The sequence below is a fragment of the Ornithorhynchus anatinus genome, chromosome 3 (genome assembly GCF_004115215.2).
Source record: "Ornithorhynchus anatinus isolate Pmale09 chromosome 3, mOrnAna1.pri.v4, whole genome shotgun sequence".
In the NCBI taxonomy this organism is placed as follows: domain Eukaryota; kingdom Metazoa; phylum Chordata; class Mammalia; order Monotremata; family Ornithorhynchidae; genus Ornithorhynchus; species Ornithorhynchus anatinus.
The window spans coordinates 58,709,276-58,735,665 of record NC_041730.1 but is presented as its reverse complement, the minus strand read 5'-3'; the positions used below and the strand labels follow the sequence as shown (position 1 = coordinate 58,735,665).

The window sequence follows — 26,390 nt, the reverse complement described above, 5'->3', positions numbered from 1 at the left end:
CAGTTTTCATTTTCTCATCTGTAAAATATATGAAACAATTCCATAATACCTACCACACAGAGATATTTTAGGGATAAAATGAGATAAGGAATATAAATGCACTTTGGAAAAATAAAAGCACCCTACAAATTCCAGGCATTATTATTTTTCATTCTATTCATTGTTCTTTATCACTGTGAAATAAAGCCTGATTTACAAGCAAGGGTTAAGTAGTCAGGGACTTATGATTAGGGATAGATTTGGGTAGCCAGTAAATAAGCACTTTCTGATTGTAAATCTGACAATGCTTTGGCTCTGAAGACCTGAGTTGCTCCAGGTGAAGGAGGTCCCAGAAATTGCCTGAGATAAGATAACAAAAACTCTAATCAGAAAGGGAAGGAAGTGCTTCCATCTGTGCTCTTAGATGCCTTATTGATCTGATAAGATCGGGTGTTGCCTAAGGGGTAGGGAGACAAGCAAGTGTTTAAAATCATTGGCAGGGAGGCAGGGGCGTGGTTTATTTTTTCATTCATTGAGGGAGAGTAAAATTCTATCTATGACTCTTGGCAGGTCTAAAGAGGAAGAAGGTGGCTTGACTTTTTGGGCTTCTGTATCAAGTGTGGAATTCTAATGGCTTCTTGTGAAAATAGATTGCAGTCCGGGTGGCTGGCGGAATTCCGGCACAAGTGAAGTTCATTCTCCCTGTCTTGGACTCAGGTAAGGACTGGTGTCATGTAATGGCTTTTGTGATCCTTGGCATGCACACTCAAACTAGTGAGACAAAGCACTCATCCTCTTGCTGTGAAGTTCCTGGGCCAAAGGACTTCATTTTACCTGAGAAAATTTCAAAGTAATTTTCTTTATTACTAACCAATTATTGCACTAGCACCTATTATATCACACATTTACTTTTGTACTCATGCATCATTCTGGGTGGTTTTAGTTGCTTCTGTTCTCAGCTGTCTTTCATCCTGAAACTTTGCTTTCCTTAATCTACTCTTTCTTGTAAGTTAACAAGAAGCTACCACTCTCTATCTTTAGAAAATTCTCCCTTCTCTTGAAAACTTCATGAGAATGGGGATCTTCCCATTATACTCTTAATATAGTTCTCTATGCAAGGCAAGTGCTTAATAAGTATGAATGATTGACTGAAGAAGTCTAATGAGCTCTTTAGCTGTGAAAGTGGTCTTTCTAATCATTAATGTTCAATTTCTTATTTCAGTGTTGGTGGACCAAAACTGAGTTGGGTTAGGTCTTCTTTCCACTTTAGGATGAGAAATACATTCATAATAGTTGTGGTATTTAGCACTTAATATGTTCTTAACAAATATACTTGTTATTGTACTCTCCCAAGCATTTAGTAGAATACTCTGCACACTCAAAGTGCTCAATAAATACAAATGAATCAATGTGCCAGGCAATGTACTAAACAGTGGGATAGATTCAATGTAATTGGGTTGGACACAGTTCCTGTCCTACACAGGGCTCACTGTGTTAATCCTTATTTCCCAAATGAGGGAACTGAGGCCCAGGGAAGTGACTTGCCCAGGGAAACACAGCAGGCATGTGGTGGAGTTGAGATTCCTAACTGGAGCTAGCTGCTTATATAGCTCGGGTGAAACCAGACATCACTGCTGTCTCATCAGCTACCAAATGGTTGATACCTAGCTGCCTATTTACAGAGTGTTTTCACAGAGAATATGAGACTGTGAATCTGATTCTGTGAATTGAGACTTCCTACAAAGATAAGAAAACCTTCTTTGAACAAATAACTCTCTTCTTGTTTTTGTGTTTTGAGGGTTTTTTTCCTCCACTCCTTAACTATCAGAAGAGGCAGTCTATTCTTGAACACTTTTAAGTGGTCAATACTTTTAAAAATGAAGATGTCTCACTCAACAATAGTCCACAAACTGAATCCAGGTCACAGAAAGTGTCATTTTTATTTTATTTTTCTCTCCCAGTCTCACTTGGAACAAGGACTTGTGGAGAAAGAGAACTTCCCTGTTCTTGGTTTTTCTAATTTAATGGCGTGGTGGAGACTATGGGTCTTTTGCTTCTTATGTGTTGACATTTTCTACTCCAAACCCTTTTGTTAGAGGCAGGCAATGGAGAACAGTCATTCCACCCAAAATGACATCACCTGTAGCACGTGAGCTGGCCAGGTGGGGAGTGAGTATTTACCATTTGGGAGCAGTGTGGCTTAAGGGAAAGGGTATGAGTCTGGAAGTTTGAGTTCTGAATCCCTGCCCTGTGCAGCCTTTTTTGTGGCCTTGGGCAAGTTAAATTCTGTGCCTCAGCTTCTTAATCAGTAAAATGGGAAAACAGTATCTGTCCTCCCCCCTAAATAAACTGTGAGCCCCATGTGGGACAGTGACTGCATTCAAACTGATTACCACAGTGTTTTTTTTTTACCATACTTTTCGCAGAGTAAGAACTTAATACTAGTAGTCATAATATTAAGCACTTACTGTGTGCAGAACCCTTAAGCACTAGGAGAAAATACATGGGAATGGAAAAATGGGAATTAAAGATGGCTGTATGAATTGCTCACAGAAATGGATGGTAGATATTTGCTATCTTTATTGGGATATGTGTGTGTGTAGGGGGAGGGGAGGTCTTTGCTCTCCTTAATAAATATCTGAGGCTTCAAACTGGAGAAATGCTGGAAACAGACCCTCCAAATCTGTCCTGAGATGACTAGTACCCTGCTCTGAAACTTCTGCCTCTTTCCTTCTCTGGTCTGTCTAGTTTGATGGAATAGGTGCTCTTGTGGTGGTTTCCTTTTTTTCTCTGCACAAGAAGAAAAAGAAGCTGCTTTCCCCTTTAACCACTCTGAGTATTATGCTTGAAGATGGCTTCTCAAATGAGTGAGGGCTCAGCAGTTTCTGCTGTTCCGTCTTATGTTATGTGACTCCAGAATGCACCCAATCTTTACCAAGTGTTTTGTAATGCGTAATAACGATCATAGGGGTCTGAATAAGAGTGTGGATACTTCATCACTTTAGCACTCTCTTGTAATAATGGTATTTAAGTGCTTACTATGAGGCAGTCAATATTCTAAGCATTGGAGTAGATACAATGTAATTAGGTTGGACACAGTTCCTGTCCTACATGGGGTTCACATTTTCAGTCCCCGACTTATAGATGTGATAACTGAGGCACAGATAAGTGATTTGCCCAAAGTCACACAAGACATTTGGAGGGGCCAGGATTGGAGCCCATATTCTCTAATTTCCAGGCCTGTGCTCTTTCCACTAGGCCATGCATCCTTTTCCTCTGTCCTTCTATCTGTATTTTAATTTACTGTCTGTCTTCTCTGCTACATAGTAAGTTATTTTAGGACAGGAATCATGTCTACTCAGTCTGCTGTACTCTCAAGTGTCTCAAATATTTACTGACTGGTTCAGTGCAACTATCACCACTACTGTAAAAACAACTCAAGGATATTTTCTGCTGGTCCTAGGGATTTACGTCTCCTCTTAAACTTGGGTGTCTGACATTGCTCATCCTAAATGGCAAGGGGTGAGCACAGGTTTTCTCCTTCATCTTGAGGGCCACAGTGTCTAAGGGATTCTCACTGTGACACTCAAATCCAATGATGCAATCTCACCATTACCACTTCTGAACTGAAAAACAATTCCACTTGAATAGAACGTTTCCAGATACTGGGATTTCCACTATTAGTAGGAGATGCACTTCAGCTCTTTGTTTAGTGGGAAGGATAGTTGGAACTAAGTTAACCACAAAGCCTAACCTGTTTTACCTGTCACCAGCAATCCTCCTTGCAAGGTAGCTGATCAGGGTTAGAGGTGTACGCGTGGCCACAAAACAAAATATTTGTTCCCTAAGGTAGCAGGCACTGCTAGGCTCCTTTTTTTTCCCCTAGAGTGGCATTTTTAATATGAAACATTTTGCGAATTTTTCTACTTATCAAAGGAATAAATTAGATGGCACATCCCTAAACCTTTAATAGGATGGATTTTAAGGAGGGTGACTATTCTACACCTCTTGAAAGTGAAATTTTGTCCCTGTGGGTACAGAATAATAGGCTATGGGGATTGTTGGTCTGAACAGTGATGGCATTGTTCATGATATTATGTTATTTAATGGGCTTGTATTGCATTTTCATTTTTTTTTGAGCACTTCTATATTAATAGTGGAGATGGTAGTTGTAGTAGAAATAACATTTATTATTCACTGTGTGCAGAGCTCTGAACTAAATGCTGGGAAAGAACACTGGTAGGGAATTAGATAGTAACTGTGTCCGCTGGGGGGCTTGAATCTAAAAGATCTCATCTCAACATCACAATATTGTTAGGGACAGACAGTACCATCCCTGTAAAACTAGAAAATGAGGGACAGAGAGAGGTTAAACTGTAAGCCCGTCAAACGGCAGGGACTGTCTCTATCTGTTGCCGACTTGTTCATCCCAAGCGCTTAGTACAGTGCTCTGCACATAGTAAGCGCTCAATAAATACTATTGAATTAAATGCATTGTCCAAGGTCTCAGAAGATAAGTGGCAGAATAAGGACTAGAATCTCTATTAATCAATGGTATTTAGTTAGTTCCAAGTGTGGGCACAGCCCTGTACTAAGTGCTCTTTCCTCTGCCCCACACTGCCTCCTCTCTATCTCGACAGCTAAGCAATAACCTTATAACATTGAAGACATTATCTCCAGAAAACATAAAAATAACCCTTAAATTCCACTTTGTTTCTGACTTGCTGAGTTTAACTCACTCTGTTTCTAGCTTTGTGCCACAGTACCTCAAAGGAATCACCTATTTTAATAGCAAAATGCAAACAGTGCATCAAAGTCCTTTATCATTTAAAAAAGAGAAGTGACCCCACAAACAATTCTGAAATCTTGGAAGAATTTTTTTTTTTCCATTAAAAGTTTTCAGATAAATAACTGGAGTCTTTGAGGCATCTATCCAGATGAGGGCATTGTGTGACGTCAGTTAAAACTGAAATAAATTGTATTTTTATTGCATATTTTCTGTTGGGGATGATTCATGGCAGAATCATATTCTCAGTATAGGACTAAAAGGTAGGGTTTATCCCCTGTGGGGAAAAAATTCCTCAACTGGAGAATGAAAACTGATTTTTTTAAAATACCAGTGATACTTTTAAATATGAATTAGGTCATCCTCTTTTTCCGGTTCTTTGTAAGGATGAGTTTTTTTAAAACAGCCTAAGAGGCAGGATAGCAACTAATGGGATCTTTAAAAAAAAAATTATTTTGACACACTCAAATTAAGAAAAATATTTGGCCCCAATGCTGTATGTCTAAAATCCTATAAATACTTATCTTAGGAATGATCACAGCATCCTGTGTGGGATTTGAGTGAAGATCAGCAAATAGGTTACTGCCTTGAATTAAACAAAGTAAAGTGATCCTAGAACCTCATCTGAATAAAAATGACTTCAGGTGTTTTATTCAAAGATTACTGTAATTAAACAGACAGTTCTCAAAATCCTTGCATCCTATTATATTTTCCAGCTTCCTCTCTTCCAGTTTATTCCAACATTACCACTGTTCATAGCCACTAATATCCATTTAATTTGAAAAAGCTTTATCCCAAAGATGTTTCAAGATAAGCTTAGTCATAGTTGTTTTGGTAGATTTCATTTATTTATTTATTTATTTTTTAAGGAACTCACATCTTGAACACATTGTCCATGAACGAGTTCATTATATGAACAAGCCTATGCAGGCTATTCTTATGGGCTGAGAATGTTTCATTATTCAGGTGATCGCTGAAGAATTTTTACCTCAGACCACTCCCTCATCTTAAAGGCTTTACCTGTTTAAATAAACTACCTCTGCTTTTGTATTTTGCCTTTAATAGGACATATGAATATCAGAGGTCCCAGAATTTAGAGTAAGGATTCCAAATTCTATGATTCACCTAACTAAAAGACTCTCAAATGTTTTTCTAGGTCTACAGTGGAAAGGTAAAATTCCTTCTGGAACTCTGCATTTCCTCTTAAAAAAAGAAAAATTGGTTTGTGGCATTCCAGTCATTAGACACTCTGACCTGAACTGCTATTTTTGCTATAAAAGTCAATGAATCTCTATGCCTACCTTACCTGTTGATAATTAGGCTCTTCATAGGAATGAGGCATGCACTTTCGAGTACCCTCTCGAAAAATATGGCCTGTATTTACAAAAGCTGGAAAACAGGAGGGATCCTCAGTTTAAGTAAGAAGATATTTCCTTGGGCTGTATTTTTGAATCATACTTAAGCTTTTGAGAAGGTGGTCAGGTAAAGAATAACAAACACATTCTCTTTCATAGTCCCATTTCTCTGAACATCTCACTCTGAGCTGGATATTCTCTTGGCTTACTCATGGTTGCAATCCATCACTGAACATGAAGTCTTATGGATGTGGATGTGGTGAATCAGATTACAATAATGCCCACATCTTTGGTCATGTGGGCCTCTAGGGTGCAGTCCTCAATGCATCAGCTATTTTAGAATGACTGTCTATGGTGTTCAAAGTCTGAATTGGAATATGCCTAGGCACCCCGGGAATCTTTTCTAACACCTGCACCCAGATTTCTTGTTGCATATTCAAGTGGGGCTGCATCAATCAATCAATAGTTTTTCCTGACCTCTAACTGTGTGCAGAGTGCTGAACTAAGATGCAAAGAATAAATAACTTTTCAGGGCAGTTAATTTTCTCATTGACTTTTCAGAACTCATTTGTCTCTCCTTCCCTTCCCTCCTCCCCTCTTCTCTTCCTTCTCACCTTCCTATGAGTGCTATGTGGGTAAATATCAAGTACATAAAGGATACAGATCAAAGTGTATAAGGGGTGCCAAAAGGGGTTGGTTAATATTAGTACAGTGCCAGGGACTATACTAAGCTTTGGGGTACAAACAAGCCAATTATATTGGACACAGTCCTTGTCCCACATGGGGCTCTCCATCTTAATTCCCATTTTACAGATGAGGTAACTGAAGCCCCAAGAAGAAGAGTGACTTTTCCAAGGTATCTCAGCAGACAAGTGGCAGGGCTGGGATTACGACTCAGGTCATCTGAGTACCAGGCCTGTGTTCTTTCCACTAGCCCAAACTGCTTCTCTACTAGGGGAAGATGAGGACTTAGGGAAGATGTCTTGGAGGTATGATTTTTAGGGGGGCTTTGAAGGTGGAGAGAGCAGTAATCTTTTGGGGATGAAGGAAAAGAGAATTTCAGGACATTGGAAGGATGCAGGCAAGCAGTGGGTGATGTGATAGTTAAGATCAAGATACAGTGAATTGGGTCGCAGTAGATGAGCAAAGTATATAGGGCTGGGTTACAGTAGATCAGTGAGGTTAGTTAGGTAGGAGCTGACTGAGTACTTTAAACCCAATGGAAGGTTTTTCTTCAGAGGGTTTTGAGGAATGGAGAGATATGGACTGAATGGTGATCTAAGGGTTAGGACACAGTCCTGATTCAGTTTTTCGTCAGTAAAAGAGTTATTTGTTTTGTTTTGGGGGTGGGGAGAAAGTGTGGGCTTGTGGAGAGAGAACAGGCTTGAAAATCAGAGAACCTGAGTTCTAATCCTGGCTCAGCCACTTGTCAGCTGTGTGACTGTGGGCAAGTCACTTAACTTCTCTGTGCCTCAGTTACCTCATCTGTGAAATGGACATTTAGATTGTGAGCCTCACGTGGGACAACCTGATGACCCTGTATCTACCCCAGCGCTTAGAACAGTGGTCTGCACATAGTAAGAGCTTAACAAATACCAACTTTTATTTTTTAAATCCCATCTCTGCCACTTGTTGGCTGTGTGACATTGCAGACAAGTCACTTCACTTCTCTTTCTGTTACCTCATCTGTAAAATGGGGATTAAGACAATGAGCGCCCCATATCAGACAGGGACTGTATCCAACTTGATTTGCTTGTAATAATAATGTTGGTATTTAAGAGCTAACTATGTGCAGAGCACTGTTGTAAGTGCTGGGGTAGATACAGGGTAATAAGGTTGTCCCACACGAGGCTCACAGTAAAACCCCATTTTACAGATGAGGTAACTGAGGCACAGAGAAGTTACGTGACTTGCCCACAGTCACACAGCTGACAAGTGGCAGAGGGGGATTTGAACCCATGACCTCTGACTCCCAAGCCTAGGCTCTTTCCACTGAGCCATGCTGCTTGTATCCATTCCATTTCTTAGTACACATAGTACATATGCCTGACACATAATAAGCACTTAACAAGTACTATTCTTATTATTGTTTTAAAAATGATCCAGGCAGCAGAGTGAAATAAAGACTGGAGTGGGGAGAAACTAGAGTAGAATAAGCGGGGAGGTCAGCAAGGAGACTGATGCGGTAGTCTAGGTGGGACATAAGAGCATAATAATGAGATAAAATTAGCATGGTAGCAGTTTGGAGAGAGCAGAAAAGTTGGATTCTAGAAATGTTGTGAAGAGTGTCCAGTTGGATATGTGGTTTATTCAAGGATAATGGCATTGGCTAGTGAGACAGGGAGGATGGTGGTATTTTCTGCAGAGATGGGGAAGGAAGGGTTTGGGTGGTGACATGAGAGGTTCTGTTTGAAACATTGATCAATGACCTAAGGCAATACTAAACCCACTCAAGAAGTCTGCATGTCCTTTGGGATAATGTGGCAGAACATATGAGCAAATAATTTAGCACTGGAGTTGTCCCAACTAACCAAATCTGTGTGCTAATTTGTTCTTAGTACACTTGAAGAACTATTTCAGACTAGGGGAAGCCTACTCCACCTAGAGTAATAACTGTGATATTTATTGATCTTTACTGAGTGTATTTGAGAAGGAATGTGGCTTAATGGATAGAACAGGGGCCTGAGAGACAAAAGGACCTGGGTTCTAATCCCAGCTCTGCTACTTGTCTGTGTGACCTTAGGCAAGTCACTAAACCTCTCTGTGCCTTAGTTGTCTCATTTGCAAAATAGGGATTGACTGTGAGAACCATGTGGGGTATGGCTTTAGCCAACCTGTTTTAATAGTATCTATCTCAGTGCTTAGTACAGTGCCTGGCAAACAGTAAGCACTTCTTTATGATATTTTACCACTTACTAAATGTTGGGACAGAAATAATATCACACAGTCCAGTATGGGGCTCACTGTATAAGTAGGAGGGAGAATGGGTACTGAATCCCTGTATTAGAGGTGGGGGAACTGAAACCCACAGAAGTTAAGTGACTAGCCCAAGGTCTCAGAGCCAGAATTAGAACCCAGGCCCTCTGATTTCCAGAACCATGCTCAATCCACTAGGCAATGCTGCTTCTCATAAGATTGATACCCATATTGATACCACATCCATTTCCCTCTTCACCTGTCCTGGTCACTGAGTGGAAACAGATTCCTATTTCCATGGGAGAGGGGTGGTTTCCTGGAAAGAGCATGGGAGTGGAAGTCAGGCAAAGGCATTAGGCCTGTCTTTGACAGTGGGCTGCTGTCTGATCATGGCAGGTCACTTATAGCTCTTATCTGTAAAAGACAAATACGTATCCTCCCAATTCTTGGGTTATGAATCTTGTGTGACAGGCTAACATTTATCCTCTACCCTTCTATCTCAGAGTTCAGAACAATGTTTTACACATAGTAAGAATGTCCTAAATATCATCCTTGTTTTATGACTTGGAATGACATCCCATTGGTTTGCCAACTTTCAAGCAGGAGTCTATTCTCTGGGAGAGTTTTTGGAGGTTGTAGTAATGAAAAGAGCATGGGCTTGTGAGTCAGAGGTCGTGGGTTCTAATTCCAGCTCTGCCATTTGTCAGCTGTGTGACCTTGGGCAAGTTACTTCTCTGTGCCTGTTACCTCATCTGTAAAATGGGGATGAAGATTGTGAGCCCCATGTGGGACAACCTGATTACCTTGTATCTACAGTGTGGCTTAGTGGAAAGAACCCAGGCTTGGGAGTCAGAGGTCATGGTTTTGAATCCCGGATCCGGCACTTGTCAGCTGTATGACTGTGGGCAAGTCACTTCACTTCTCTGTGCCTCAGTTACCTCATCTGTAAAATGGGGATTTAGACTATGAGCCCCACGTGGGACAACCTGGTTACTCTGTATCTACCCCAGCGCTTAGAACAGTGCTCTGCACATAGTAAACACTGAACAAATACCAACATTATTATTATTACCCCATTGCTTAGAACAGTGCCTGGCACAGAGTAAATGTTTAACAAATACCAATATTATTATTATTGCCCCTTCTCATTCTGTTTTCTAGTTCTCTCTGGATGTGTGTAGACCCATTCAGCATGAGAATGTCTAGTTGTACATCTTGGCTACTGAGAGGTAAAAATGCAAAGCCTACATTCCAGTTGTTTTGAAAAAAGTGCTTGAAATGCACAGTGATAATACACCTTCATTTATTACAGGATCATAGCATCCAAAACTAGTTTGAGGAAGCACACTGATCCATGAGGAGTCAAAAAATAAGCCATATCCTTACAGAATGCAAATTTCAGCTTCATGTAAGGGAGGGGGAAGAGACATTTCCAGTGTTATTAACACAGCTGCAGTACTGTAAGACATGCAAAGGGCAACTTCCAGCTGAGGCAAGCTCAGTACAACTCTTAAGACTCACCTCCCATTTGGCTCACCTAACCAAGCTGTGTATCATGAGTCATGTAGACAGAGCTCAGGAGCAGGCAAAGTGCACAAGGAAGACATTCAGAAAGTCCCCACACTGGTCTGGGCACCCTCTTAATTGGGCAAATCCAAGTCAGGCCAGAGAGAAGCAGAATCTGCACAACTGAACAGAAAAGCTTGAATGAGCCAAATGTACAGTTTGTTTAGGTAGCTGCACAGGGAGGCTGGTGTGGACTGTAGAGAGAAAAGCAGGCAGCCAACTCAGGCAGTTCTGAATAGACTTTGCATTTCATTTTCCAGCTACTTTAGTGAGAAATGATGGTGCATGTTTCTATGTCCCTGGAAACACTGTTGGTGAAGTATTTGTCAAACAAAGTCAAAAGAAGCAGAGACTTTTTTCTTTTTAACCCAAGGAGGATTGGTTTGTATTTCTTCCCTCCAAACTTCAGTGTCTTTCAATGGCTTGGTAGATACTCTTTCATTGGACTTTCCCAACTTTTGAGAGTAGATGATAATAATAATAGTTATGGTATTTGTTAAGTGCCAGGCACTGTACTAAGTGCTGGGGTGGATACGAGCTAACAGACATATACAATCACTCTTCTTGTGAATGAACCAAATTAGCTAATAAATGAGCCATGTTCTCTGAGAACCTCAACTCATCTCCCATTTGACTCAGTAGCCTAGACTCCCCACGGAGAAAATAACCTCTACTGGTAGAATTTGAGTTCCAACTTTGGGTAGAACTATGTACTAAGTGTTTTGGGGGAATAAAGCTATATTAGTTGGCATAATTCTTTTCCCTCAAGGAGTTTGCAATCTAGCAGGTGGGACAAACACTGAAATAATTTACAAATGAGAAGGAGAAGCAGCTATGTATATATCAAACAAGCAATAATATTCAAGTACCTACTGAGTGAAGTGCACTTTACTAAGTGCTTGAGAGAGTATGGCAGCATGGCTCAGTGGAAAGAGCACAAGCCTGAGTTTCAAAGGGTCTGTGTTCAAATTTGCTTCTACTATTTCCCTGCTGTGATCTTCTGTGCCTTGGTTTCCTCATCTACAAAATGGGGTTCAATACCTGCCCTCCCTATTAGGCTGTGAGCCCAATATGGAATGGATTGTGTCCAAACCAATAATTTTGTATCTACTGCTGCTTAGTATGGTGCTTGCACATATTAAATACCATTATTAATATTGCAGAAGAATAAGAATGAGTAGATATTGCCCTCGAGTTGTTCAGTCAAATAGAGATGACAGACACTAAAATAAACTGAAATAGAAGGGAGCAATAGAGTATAAAGATGTATAATACTATGGGATGAGTATAGAATAGATAGAATAGAGAAAATAATATAGTATAAAAACACACAGTGCTATTGGGGAACTGATTACTCCCAAGTTTTGATAATGTGGGAGTTGGGGGAATGTAGGGCATAGAGAAGAAACATTAATCAGAAAAGATCACCTTGGAAAGATGTCTTCAGAATGGCTTAGAAGGTAAGCAGTGATCTTCTGGGTGTGAAGGAGGGAGGAGATCCAGGAAGAACAGAGGGTGTGATTCAAGGGTCAGCAACAGGGGAGATGACAATGAAGCATAGTGAAGTGGACTGACTTGAGAGGAACAAAGTGTGCAAGGTGAGACGTAACCAGAGAAGGGTGAGGACAAGTAAAAAAAGAGAGATGAGTGAGTACCTTAAAGCTGATAGGAGTTTCTACTTGATGTGAAGAGGACTGGGAGACCATTGGAGGCTTTTTTTTTTCTGAAGAGCTGCCAGGCACATGTAGAATTAAGTGTTAGGAAAAAGGATGCAGGCAACCAAGTGAAATATTGACTAGAGTCAGGAAAATCAGTAGGGTTAATGCAGTAGTAAAGTCAGGATATGGAACACCCCTGGACCAGCAAGATTCCAGTTGAAATAGATTGGAAGAGAAGGATTCTGAAAGTGTTGTAGAGGAAGAACTGGCAGGATGTGGTGATGGACTGAATATGGGGGTTGAAGGAAGGGAAGAATCTGGGATGATGCCAAAGTTCCAATCTTGAGAAGTGCAGAGAATGGTAGTCTCAATTGAATAGGAAAGGTAGACAGAGGAGAGGATTTAGAAAAGAAGATGAGGAGTTCAGGTTTGGAAATGTTGAGCTCGAGGTTCCAGAGGGACACTGACTCTTAGCCCACATCCTGCCTCTGGCCTGGAATGCCGTCCCTTCTCATCTGACAGACAACCACTCTCTCCCACTTCAAAGCCTTATTGAAGGCACATCTCCAAGCGGCCTTCCCAGACAAAGCCCCACTTTTCCTCATTTCCCACTCCCTTTTGCTCTCCCCTTCCCCCCAACCTCCCAGCCCCAAAGCACTTATGTTCATATCTGTAATTTGATTTATATTGACTTCTGCCTCCCCCACTCTAGACTGTGAGCTTTGTACTTTCCCAAAAGTTTAATACAATGCTCTGCACACAGTAAGTGCTAAGTAAATATGAGTAAATGAATGGAGGAAGGAGGATATGTGAGATTGAAGAGAGGGAGAGGTTTGGGGTAGTGAGGAAGATTTGGGAGACATCTGTCTAAGTGTGGTAATTGAAGCTATGGGAGCAGAAGAGCTGCCTGGGGGAGAAAGTATAGACTGAGAAGAGAAAGTGCTATTGGATGAGTATTGGACAGCACCCATAGTTAGGAAGTGAGAGAAAAAGTCAGTGAAAGATTGAGAAGGATCAGCCAGAGTGGTGGAGGGGGTAGAATCAGGAAGAGATTGTCAGAAAATCTGTCAGATTGTATTTCTAGAAAAAGAAATTAACCCACAGTGTCAATGGCAACCAAAATGGCTCAGGACTAGTGCTAATATTGGTGCTTTAATATGTGTATGTACATAAATGTTATGGATGTTTGTGAGTACCCAAGTCCATATAGTTGATGCAGAAGTGCTGACATGAAGATGCGGAGAGCTGTGGTCTGGTGAATTTGAAAGGGGTAGAGTTGCAGCCCTGAGGGAAGGCTTGAAAAGGAGAGTGTAGGTGGGAGAAATTAAAATATAGCTTAATGTGTTATATATTCATTCAATTGTACTTACTGTGTACAGAGCACTGTACTAAGTGCTTGGGAAAGTACAATATAACAATAACAACATAGAGTCCCTGCCCACAATGTGCTTACAGTCCCAACCTTTTTCCTGGTTCCATATTCAAAGAGGAAATTAGGACTAGAAAAAAGTGATGCAAGTGTTTGTGTCTAAACAGGAGGAAAAAAAAGGACCCCAAATCACTAACATAAATCCCTGGACTGGGAAAGAAGGGACTTTCCAATTATGACTTTCAAAAAGATCTTTTTGGTAATAGAAGGAGAAGGCAAAAAAGTGCAGAAGAGATGCAGGAAAATGATGAAAGTTGGGAAAAGATGGCTCAGCATCAGTATTAAAAAAAAAAAAAAGTGAAAGATGGGCATCTCAAAATCACATTAGTTGGCTTACCCCTGTTTCTCCTACTTCCTATCTTGCTGCTGCTGCTCACTTCCCACCCATACTCCTCTCAAATCTCCAGGACTCTCAATTAGAACTGCATTCCTCAAAGCCAAGCTGCTTTTTCATTTCAACTAAAAGTCATTACTTTTTAAAATTTCCAGGGCGGAGAGGCAATTTATATTGTACTCTCCCTGGCATTTAGTATAGTACTCCGCACACAGTATGTGCTCAATAAATGATTGATTTATTTCATTAGGAAAGAACATAGGTCTGAGGGTCAGCAGACAGGAGATCTGAGTGCTAATTCCAGCTCAGCCACTGGAAGAAAGGTGAGTGTTAAGTAATGGAGAGAAAGATGAGGAGGGAAGGAAGTAAAATAATGGCGAGAAAGATGAGGAGGGAAGGAAGTAAAATGGGAAGAATAGAAGAGCAAATGCCAATTTGATAGACCCCTGCATTCCAGACAGTTTGGCAAGTGGCAATCAGCAGAAAGGCCGCCTTCCTTGAACAGACTAAAGGAAGATCAGGATACCAGGAAGCAGACTCAAATGGTAACAGGTCCTGCAAGTGGCCAATGTACCCGCACAGGAAGGGGCTACACTCAGTTCTGCTATGCTGCAAGAGTCATTCTTGAGAAACCTGATTAGACAGAAAACTCACCCTGTTACTACTCATCCATTCTACTGCCATGCACTCAAGCTGTTTCTTCCAATAACTTGGCACCCCAAGCCCAAATAGTCACATTTCCAAGGAACATCCTCTAACTCCCAGACAGTGTTCTATCCAAAGTATGTGATGGAAGAACTTAGGGTTGCTCTCTCTTATCAAGAATTTAGGGTGTGTGTGTGCACATAAGCATGCACAAACACATATACACACCCTAAATTCTTCACAAATGAATACACACAAATACAGCTGTTACCTCTATCTTGGAGTGTATCTGCTTGTAGCTCATTTGATTTTTTTTTCTTGATTAGATTCTAAGTACCCTAAGGGCAGGGATGCCATCTTTTTATACCTTTTGTAACCCTCACACATCACCTCTTTCAGTTCTTTGCACTTAGTGGCTGTTACATAGATACTATAAAATGACAGATATTTTCCCAAACATTTGCCTGAGTGAATTCTCCACAATGTTGAGCACAAAATGGCCCTAAGCCACAGTCTATTTTAGGATATAGGCACCATAAAGCTATATAAGTTGCTATTATCAGCGGCTTCCATCTGCAAGGAGAACCTACATGACCATTTTATTCAAATAACAGACTTTGAAATTAACACTGAAGCACTGGAACTGAATTCTAAAAAGGTTCTTAAGGGGACTTTTTACCTGAGATTACACTTGATGTGTCAAACTATTTAAAAGCAATTGGAATAGTCAGTGAACCATTCCACCCACCAGTTCATGAATATCATAGATACCAGTGCATCTGTATAGGGGAATTTTTGTCCATTCAATACTAGCAGTTTTAATGTTGTCGTGTTTTAATTCATAATTTTTCAAAGCCACAGTGAGATGAGTGCCCAAAGTAGGTTAAAATGACTTTAGGTAGGACATTATAAAAACACTGGAAATAATAGTGATTGAAAAATGCACTTTTGCATAGACTCAAGTTCCACTAATCGAAATATGCTACAGCAATGTTATGAAATAACAGGAATACAGTATGACTGTTACAATAAAAGAGATTTTTATCATGTTACTGATTTTTGTCTCTGACAATGGTGAACATGATCTGAAGAAAAAATCATTTAACACAAATGATTCTCATATATTAAAATTTGAGACTTGTAGTAAAATTCAATATGGGAAATCCCTGTATTTCTAGTTGCAATGCTCTGATATTTATGCCACCAGCTGCTGTTTTAAAATGAAGTCCTGGTCATTTTATAAGGTAACTATTGAAAGGAGTTGTCATTTCATCTAATTCCAGAGTATGTAGACAAGTCATTTGGCATGACTTAGTTCCCCAGTACTTAGCTTGGTAGTCTAGGGGAGGTTTGTAACGAAATTTGAGACTACCTATGCTTTGCATATGGAGTAAATGAACATCTTTTGGAACAAGACAAACAATTATCTGTTTTAGAGGAAAGGGAGCAGATAATCTTCTGTTCTGTGATACATTTCATGTGCTATTCCTGTGGGGGGTTTTGTGTGTGTGTGTGTTTGGCATGTGACGTTATGAAGTATAACTTAGAAATGTCATCTAATAGTCTAAGAGGGAAGGAAAGGGAAATGAAGACCTAGAGGTGTTATAGCCCATAGGCCGCTATACAGGAAAGGGGAGAAGATGGCTTCTGTTACTTGAAAGAGGCTGGTATTAGGATAGTCAGTGGAAATAATACTCCTGCACAGTTGTAACTGCTATATGATGGGCAGGTGTAGCCACCTTGAAAGAACAGATGTCAGAGCAACCAGTGTACTTAGTATAGTCAAACCATATATGCAGAATGTTTCTTTCTTAAGCATGAGTCACTGTGAAAAATGAAGTATTAATTGGTTTGTCTCTTAGCAATGAAAGTTTCCTTCTCCTTACTTAATGATGCCATCTCCAAAGAATGGTCACAGGAAGGATCCTTGAGCAAAACATACGCGGCCCAGTTTTGGAACAATGCAGGTACAAGGAATGAAACTAGGGTCAGTATGATCAATCAGTTCATGGTATTTGAGTGCTTTCTGTGTGCAGAGCAATGTACAAAGAACAAAGGTCCAAGCTCAAAAGGTGGAAGCCTATTTTCCAGGGAAATGAATTTGTTTCCTGCCTTCCTGGAAAATAGACTTCCCAACACACTACTTCCATTTCTACCACATCATCCTAAAGTTCTGGGGTATACAGTGTCTTTCATCATCATCATTCATTTAAGCACAAGCCCAAGTCTTTCGTTTAGGAAAGAAAAAAATCCATTGAAGTTTCCGCTTTCTCCAGTTTATCATTGTGACTCTAGCTTCTATTCTGGTTCAAGTAAGCTTATTGTGGGCAAGGAGTGTGTCTACCAACTCTGTCCTGTGCCCTCCCAAGCACTTAATATAGTTCTCTGCCCCCAGTAAGTGCTCACTAAATGATTTAACTCCTTGCATGGACTGTGTAAACCTGTCTCCACTCCTTTTTGTCAAATCCCTCTCAAATCCCTACTTCGGGACTTCTGATCTTTCTTCTGCTGAAACTGATCTAACAAATCTATCAAGTTCTGCTCTTCCCTAAATCTCCTTAAATTCTTGACTACCTTTGATACTGTTGGCTACTCCCTTGCCCAAGAAATTCCTTCTAGCCTCAGTTTAACCAACAAAATACTCTCCTGGTTCTCCTTCTCTACTTACCTCTCTGTTGACTTGCACTTCTCCTCGCCTTTCAACTGTGTGTCCTACAAGGTTCAACTCTGAGTCCACTATTCATTCTCTAAGGGAACTCAGCCACTCAAGTGGTTTCACCTACCTCTTTTAAGTGGATGTTTCCCAAATCTCTATCTCCAGCCCGCTCTTTTTATACAATTTCATATCTCCTTCTCCATCTGGAGCATCTTTACTCATTGTATGTTTCCTGGCTAACACTTGACACAATGCTGCTGCAATCAATTGTGGATGGAACACCAATTTCCAGACCCTAAAGGTGACATCTATTAATCTAAGAGTCTTTCCATGATGGAAAAATATTAATCACTGGACTAAAGTATAGAGTAGAGAAGTGGGAAGCAACATGGCCAAGTTAAAACAGCACTCCTACTTAGACTGTGAGCTTGATTTGACTATCTTATATCTATGCAGTGCCTCGACAGTGCTTGGCATGTAGTAAATGTTTAACAAATACCATTATCATCATTATAAGTCACCCATATTATATGTCCTGCACAGAGTTTCTCCATAATTCCAAAGTAATCACCAGAGACCTTGCATCAACTCCTGGCTAGTTTCTGGAGATGATCAGTTGTGTGCAATCTCTATAAGGTGTGGGATAGTAGCACATCATTCATTCATTCAGTCATATTTACTGAGCACTTATTATGTGCAGAGCACTATACTAAGTGCTTGGAAAGTATAATTTGGCAACAGATAGACAATCCCTACCCGACAACAGGCTCACAGTCTAGAAGGGGGAGACAGACAACAAAACAAAACAAGTAGATAGGAACCAATACCATCAAAATAGATAAATAGAAACAGATAAAGGCACAGCATTAATAAAATAGAGCAATAAATATGTACAAATATATACAAGTGCTGTGGGGAGGGGAAGGGGGTAGAGCAGAGATAGGGCGTAGGAGCAATGAGGAGGGGAAGAGGAGCAGAGGAAAGGTAGGGCTCAGTCTGGGAAGATGTCCTGGAGGAGGTGAGCTCTCAATAGAGCTTCGAAGAGGGGAAGAGAGTTAGTTTGGCGATGTGAAAAAACTTGGTTAGATGCCACGAAGTAGGTGGCAGTGCTTAATCATATATGTGTTCTAAAGGCCACTAGGACCTCTTCCATCCTTCTCAAGGGGAGTGCTAACCTTCTTTCCTTTCATACAACATCACACACCATAGGATGACACTAGCAGATGAATGAAAGCTCCACTGAAATCTCCAGGACCACCAGCTTTGACCTCCGGAAGATTTCACTGGGATGGAGAAGCATATCTGCCTGATGTTACTGGCAGTCTCAGCAGAATGAAAGGAATCTTCCCCATCTTATACCCTGTTTTCCCTATCTGCAACCTACTTTAATGTCTGTCTCCCACTATAGACTCTTTTGTCCTTGTAAGGAGGGATCACAACTTGTACTTTCCCAAGAATTTAGAGTAGTCTGGCACAGAATGTACTCTGTTGATTGAATGTAGAGGATTGCTGCTCCGATTCTCTGATAAATTACACCTGGATTGAAGCTGTAGAGAGACACCTGATCCTTTTGTGATGCAGACTCCTATAGCAGAATTCTCCTTCTTCTCTGGGTGATTTACACCACAGGGATCTCTATAAGTCATATGGCGTGTTATTTGGCCTGAGAGCTTAAGAAGATGGGAGCCATCTACCTGCTGGATCTTCAGGTGGAGGTAAGGGAACAGCAATCTAGGTCTTAATCTCCTGAAGATCTGGATGGCTTATTCTTGACTACCCAGGGAATGTCTCCAAATTCCTGACTCTGGGGTAGGGAGAAGTAAACTGCTTCTAAAAGCTCTCATTTGCTTTTTCTGTGTCAGGAATTTGGAGATGTTCCTTGGCATTGCAGCTGCAAGAGACTTGTATACCAGGAGAGAAAGTGCTGCTCATGGGCAGAGGAACACTGAGTAGGAGTGGTTCCAGGTAGTACTGCTGGATACCCTGTTCTTTTAGGTTGGATGGGAGAAGCCAATATGGAGGCCCCTTTGTCTCCTGCTCCACAAATCCCTATTCCCTGTGATGTTTTTTGTTACCCACATCACTTTTTTTCCAACTGCCTACTACATCTTTCCAAACAAGCCTGGCCTATCTTATTTTATGGTATATAATAATAATGGCATTTGCTAAGCACCTACTATGTGCCCAGCACTGTTCTAAGCCCTGGAGCACTGTTCTAAGCTCTAGGCAGCATTTATTATATGCCAGGCACTATTCTAAGTGCTTGGGTAAATGTAAGCTAATCAGGTTAATCCATGCTAATCAGGCTAATCCATGTCCATCCATGCTAATCAGGCTAATCCATGTCCCACTTGGGGCTCACAGTGTTAATACCCATTTTTACAGATGAGGTAACTAGGAACAGAGAAGTGAAGTGACTTACCCAAGGTCACATGGCAGACAAGTAGCTGATCCAAGATTAGAACCCGGGTCCTTCTGACTTCCAGGCCCATGTTCTATGCACTAGGCCATGTTGATTATATTTTCTGCAACTTGGGGGTTGAGTGGCATGGCTTGTAGAGTGGAGGCAATTTTTGAGGGTGTGGGGGCAGAGGGTCACATTATAGGGTGTTTTGGCCCCCTGTTTTCTCTCAGCCCCAGGACATCAACCCTGTTAATCCTGTATTAGTCTAGCCCTGATCCCTAGGGCTTTTAGTCTTTTCATAGGTACTTGTTTAGATGAGGTTCTGGTACCCCTGTTTAAAGGAGGAAAAGGAAAAAGCACACAACCAGTGCTCTTTCAATTTCCTTTCATTCACAAATTCCTCCCTTTCCCTCTAGATATTCATCCCTAGTCTCACCAAAGCCCTGATCACAATGACCTCATGCATGTGACCAGATTACCAGGTATCCAACACAGTGGTCTGAGTGTTTGGCATATAGTAAGCAATTAATACCATTTATTTTTATTACTGATGGCCTGCTCCTCCCTCCAAGCTCACACCCTTGCTTAAAATGAAAAGTGGTCACCTCTGTTCTTCGCTCCCTTTCTCCCACCCCACATTTTCAAACCTTACAGACCCTAGCACAGAATAATGGCTCCATAAAAAACCCCTGTTGTCCTATAAAAAGGCATATATTGTCATTTTTTATGGGTTGAAACTTAGGTTTTGGGGATTCATGTGTATCTAAGAAATTAAAATTTGTGGGATCAGCATCAAATGCACATGCCCAGTCCTGAGTTTTGGACCATAAAGGATTGACTAGCATGTGTGTTTGGAGTTTCTTTGAAACGGATTCTGGTAAACTCCTTTTAAACTCATATGCAGAGAGGAAGTACAGAATAGTTTGAAGATGTGAGATGTAGGAGTAAAATAAGATAGCCTTGTCAATCAACCAGCAAGGCATATTTACTGAACACACTGTATGCAGAACACTGTGCTAAGGGCTTGTCCCTTCTACGCTGGGATACTTAACAAAATATCAGATTAAGCTCTTTTTTGGGGTGTCTTGATAAAAACCCCACATCCTTGAAAGCTTTCAAAATTTTTAATCAAGGATATTTATCAAGTTTTTACTATGAACACAGCAGTATACTAAGTGTTTGAGAGAGCTTGATAAAACAGAGAGACATGTTCCTTGCCCACCAGAAGTTTACAGCCTAGAGGGGGAGACAGATGTTAAAATAAGGATAGGTGCAGAAGTCCCGTGTGGAGTGAATATCAAGTGTTTAAAGGGTACAGATCCAATAGAAATTAGTTTCTCTTAAGAGAAATGTCAATGAGTGGGTGGAGAGAACAAATATGGGTGTAATGAAGGTTGAGACACTTCTCCATTGCTCAGAAAACAGAGCAAAGCAGGTGATTCCCAGACACTAATATAGCTTTGTCCTCCTAAATCGTCCCTGTATTAAAGAAATTATTTTCTAGCAGAGAGGTGATCCCTCCAATCCAGATGTCCTAATAAGATTTATCTGGGAGAACACCCTTGTTTAAAAGTTACCTGAGCCCTTTTATATTTCCTAATAATAATAATTAATAATGGTATTTTAAGTACTAACTGGGTATCAAACACTCTAAATTAAGGGATAGAGTCAAGATAATCAGATTGGACACCATCTCTGACCTATGCTGAGAGTGAGCTGACCTGCACCCTGATCCCAGAGCCGATTCCACTCTGACCATGATGAAATAGAAAAAAGAGGTGATCCGTTGGAGGAAGCTGTAATAGCATTCTATGTTATAGATGTGTCTCTCAATCCAATGATATGCAAATGAGGCCAGAGTGATCAGGGGTAATGATAGTATTCCAAAAGCGATCTGTCAAACCACTTTAATGGTCTTGGAAAGGGGCATGTCAGGGATTTGCAGATGAGTTTCATTTGCTTTACATCTGGACGAGCAGGGGTTTGGCATCTCTCCAAAGCACAGGACTCAAATCCCTTTTCCAAACCCACCCTGTAGCTTTGCTGGTCACATGATATTCTTTTTCCTCTTCTGAAACCAGTGAGCTAATGAAGGGGAAGAGTGGGTTGTTTTGGGGTCTTTTCCCTGAACTACTATTTCAGCATCTTAGAAAATGGGTATCTACAAGGGTAGTTATCACTCCATTTCTCCAACTATCCTGTGTTGCTAGTGGTGGGGACAAAATACTGGCCTAGATGGAGCCTTGGCATGACCCAGTATTAGATTAAACATGGTAACATAGTCCTATTTCCTAAGAGGTGCTGTGGCAGAGGTATTCTTTATGGTATGTGAAAGCAAATGAATCTGCTACATTCCTACACACATGAAAAAAGTGAACAGATCACATTAAAATACACACTTAATAAGAGAGTTTCTGTGGGGTGTGCCAGGTACCCGTCAAAGGATCAATTTTTCTCAGCCCTGGGAACCCCTACCCCTTACAGCTGCAGTCCTCACCACTTTGGGTTTTTGCTCACTTTCCTCCCCTGTAGCCAGAAACCCACAGCACCGCAAAGCTAAGTGTGAGAGCAAGCAGTGGAGGGTTAGAAAAAGGAGATGGAGACCTTTCTTCCCCCAAGTTCTTTCCTTAGGAGTGGGTCAAAGATGCCTGGGTCCTAGGTGAATTTGATAAACAGAGATTTAATAATTGATTAATCTTAAAATGTTTGATTTCTGCACCCTGGTGGATCAGAGAAGTAGCCTGACCTAGTGGATAGAGCACAAGCCTAAAACTCAAAAGGAGCTGGGTTCTAATCCTAGCGTTGCCACATGCCTCCTGTGTGACCTTGTGCAAATCACTTAACTTCTCTGTGCCTCATTTACCTCATCTGGAAAATGGGAATTAAGACTGTAAGCCCCATGTGAGACACAGATTGTCCAACCTGACTAACTTGTGTCTATCCCAGCTGTTATTACAGGGCACACAGGAACTGTTTAACAACTTTGATTTAAAAAACAACAACAAAATAAACCAAAACTATCTAGTTCTGCTGGTAAGAATTCAGTATTTATACCTAGTTTGACAGGATATTAATAATGATTATATTAAGCACTTTGCCAAGCACTTTGCTGAATACCCAGTTGGACATAGTTCCTGACCCACATGAGATTCAAGGATCTGACGGAGAGAAGGTATTTTATCCCCACTGTACAAATGTGGGTACTGAGGCACAGAAGCTGAGTGACTTAACAATAGTTGTGGTGTGTAAGTACTTCTGTGCCAAGTACTGTACTAAGTTCTGGAATAGATAAAAGATGATCAGGTCCCATGTGAGACTCACAGTCTGAGGAAGAACAGGTAATAGATCACAATTTTTTTTTTTTCAGTTGAGGGAATTGAGGCACAGAGAAGTTGTGACTTATCCAAGGTCAATCAGCAGGAAAGGGGCAGGGCTGGGACAAGTCTTCTGTTCTTTCTATTAAGTTGTGATATGTTCTTCCAATGATTGATGTGCTCTTCTCATTTCTCAGAGACAAATGCCATCTTTCTGTTCAGGTCATCTCATCAGCCATTGACATTAATGTATAGGTCTGATTATGTTTTTAATAATCATTTTAATTGTGACATTTAAGGGCTTTAAATGTGCCAGGCAGTGTTTTAAACCCTGGGGTAGATAAAATATAATCAGCATGGATATAGTCCCTTTCCCACACAGAGATCACAGTGTTAATACCCATTTTACTGATAAGTAAACTGAGGCACAGAGAAGTTTAGAGACTTGTGCAAGGTCACTTGGCAGAGCCACAATTAGAACCCAGGTCCTCTGACTCCCAGGCCTGTGCTCTATCCATTAAGGCATGCTGCTTCTCAACTTCTTGCTTTTGCGTTTATCACTTGCACCAGAACTCTGACTCTTTACCTACTACATGCTGGCAACTTGTGTCCACTTGTCTCTCTCTAGATTTTAAACATCTAAATGTTGGGGACAGAGTTCTATTTCCAAGCACCCAGGACTCTGTGTTCTGCATATAGTAGTGTCAAATAAATGCTGTTGTTGATGATGATAGAGAATGTCCATTTTATGGAAAGGGAAAGTGCATGAAGCACAAGTTAGTGGACCAAAGAGAAACAGTAGGCAGCCAGTTCTCCTATAACCCTGGAGAAATGATTTTTGCAAACCTAGTGTTTAAGGAAAATGTGCATTCTATTCAATGTCGTGCTTATGAAGAAAAACTGTTGCTTTTGACACTGTCTCACTGTATCCAAACAGGCTCACGCTGTTTTAGTCAAAGTGCAGAGTTTTTGGTTTTTTTTTTTAAAAAAAGGAAAAAACCCACATTGACAGAGCAGTTTTTCTCTCTCCTGTCCTTTGTTTAATTTTTCCGAGAATCTCGTCTTCTCTGTGACTTTAGGTCTTGCCCTATCATGCAACAGTAGTTTGAGGTGAAATAAGGAATTGTATTATCTCCCTAACTGGTTTTATCTCCCTAACTTTATCAGTATCCTCACCGAACTGTATTTTTTAGCACCTACTATGTGCAGAGCATGAACTAGGCACTTGAGGAACATTTAGTGGGCCCTGCATTTAAAGAGCTTACAAATTAATGGGAAAGCATACATTTTTCACAGTAGAATATATATTGTGTATGTGTGTGCTGAGGCAGCTGATCAGATAGTATAGCTATTAAGTAGGGAGACTATTAATCAGTTTATAGGTGACTTCCAGATGTTTACTGACTCTAAAATATTAGCATACTTGTCTTAGCTAAACTAAGCTAGACTATATACAGCCCTATAAAAACACAACAATAAGCAACCTTAAACTCAAAGCTTTTTTAGGACTCCCATTTCAGTATTTTTTAAAAAGAAAACTGCCATCAGCTTTGCTTATGGAGAGAGTTTAGCAGCTCTGTTTATTCTAAAAGTAATCACTTCTTGATTCAAACTGCTTCACAAGTAAATAGAATATCTCAGGACATTAATTATATGGGAAAGAAATCTACGAGAAGTAGCTGTTACAATTCATTACTGTACAAGGACTAGCCAGAAAGGGGAGAAAGTGTAGAGATGGAGATAATTGTTATTGCCTCGGCTTCTATGGTATTGGAATAAATGGATTGGAAATGGATTATCTTTCTCCTTTGTAATAAAGCAGAGCATGTGGAGCCCAGAGACACAGAGCCTTTCCAGACAATTAGCTACCGGCTGCCTGCTCAAGGACTCTCAGAAGATGGTAACCCCAGCTTGGCTTACAATGTCCCCAGAAATCCTCAGTATTGAAATGCTGGTCTTTTCCAATTTGGGCACTGAACCTTTGTGGCTCCAGAAAAGTCTAGGCAGCTGGATGCCTACTTTTATTAACAATTCCTGGGGCAAAAAAATTGCCTAGTCTTGTACCCAGTGCTTGTACACTGGAAACATCTTGGCATCCTTATTCTTCAGATTTACTGAGGCAAAGTGAAATTTCAGTAGGAATAGAGGAAGGTATGTGTTAAGGAAAGGATAGAAAGGAGCTACCTGAACTTCTTGACCATCTCCTCCCCCTGCCCCCACTCCATCAGCCCCCTTATTTATTGACTAGTATCTTACTGACAAGCATTGGTGGAGACAGAGGAAGACAGTGGATTCTGAGACCCCTTTGTTTAATGTAAGGAATGGGTGGTCATGAGTCATGACATCCTCTGATGAACTCAGTCTTGTGATGATTATAGGCTGTTGATTAACAGGCCTTGCAGGCTAATACTGGGAAATGGGGCAGAATATGGCTTGCCCTTTGGTAGGCACAACTTTGGATGTATTTGTGTAGAATCAGGCTATCACCTGCCCTTACCACCCACTTTTCTATATGACCCAGCTCCCATTCTACATTGAGGAGCTTTATTTTATTTCATCTTTTTTTTAAACTTATGAAATACCTGGACATCAGTACTTTTTTCCAAACCAAAATCAAGAAAAGTAATTTTAACATCACCTACTGTTTCCTCCTCATATACACCACTACTCAATAAAATTAGGGTTAAATGTAACACTTTTCTAGGCAAAAGAAATTACAAGCAAGTCTTGCGGATAGTTGCAGTATAAATTGATTTCTGTGTACAAAATGTCCTTCTCTTGATTTGATAAAATTTTAATGTTATACATGTTAGAACTATTAAACATATCCTCTATGTATGCACATTTATTGGTGTAACAGTTTTTCCTTCTATCACTAGTTTTGTTAAGAGTTTTCCATTATGTTGAAAATTGGGACTGGGAAATGAAATGTTAACTGTTACCAGTGGTACATTGTTGCTTCATGTTAACTTCCCTCAAGTGTAAGTGCTTATGATGGGAAAGAAGCTACCTGCTGTAAAAGAAAAATTGCCTTTCGCAAATGAATGAATAGACCTCAAGTGCTCGTTACCCTATAGATTTAATTCCAATATGTGGAATTTCCCTGAATCTAGGAAGGATATCAGAAATGAAATTCAGGCCTTAGACTGGATATTTTCTTTAAGGAATAACTGAAGTTCTAGGTGAAAGAAAACAACTCTTACAGTAGACTTTGGGTCTGAGATAAGTATGTGAGATTGGAAAGTCCAATCTTCAACAACCATTGTCAATGAACAAAATCTGAAAATAAAAGCACCTAGACTCCAGTGTCGTGTAAGTCACATCATGTGATTCAGAAGGCTCCCTAAT

The 26,390-nt window shown here is 40.5% G+C and overlaps 1 long non-coding RNA gene and 1 other non-coding gene across 3 annotated transcripts in view; one reads left to right on the top strand and one right to left on the bottom strand.

Moving 5' to 3' along the window:
* Positions 1-360: 360 nt before the first annotated feature.
* Positions 361-26,390, top strand: part of LOC114810006 — a 40,719-nt gene continuing 14,689 nt past the window's right edge. The window contains exons 1-2 of one of the 2 annotated variants that reach the window (XR_003757757.2): positions 361-443; positions 550-696. This is a non-coding gene — a long non-coding RNA (uncharacterized LOC114810006). Of the gene's footprint in view, positions 444-497; positions 697-26,390 lie in introns of those variants that run through there. The other variant, XR_003757756.1, reaches the window with a different exon arrangement.
* On the bottom strand, positions 18,395-18,521 carry LOC114810520. The gene has a single exon (XR_003758219.1). It is a non-coding gene; the product is annotated as a U6atac minor spliceosomal RNA (small nuclear RNA).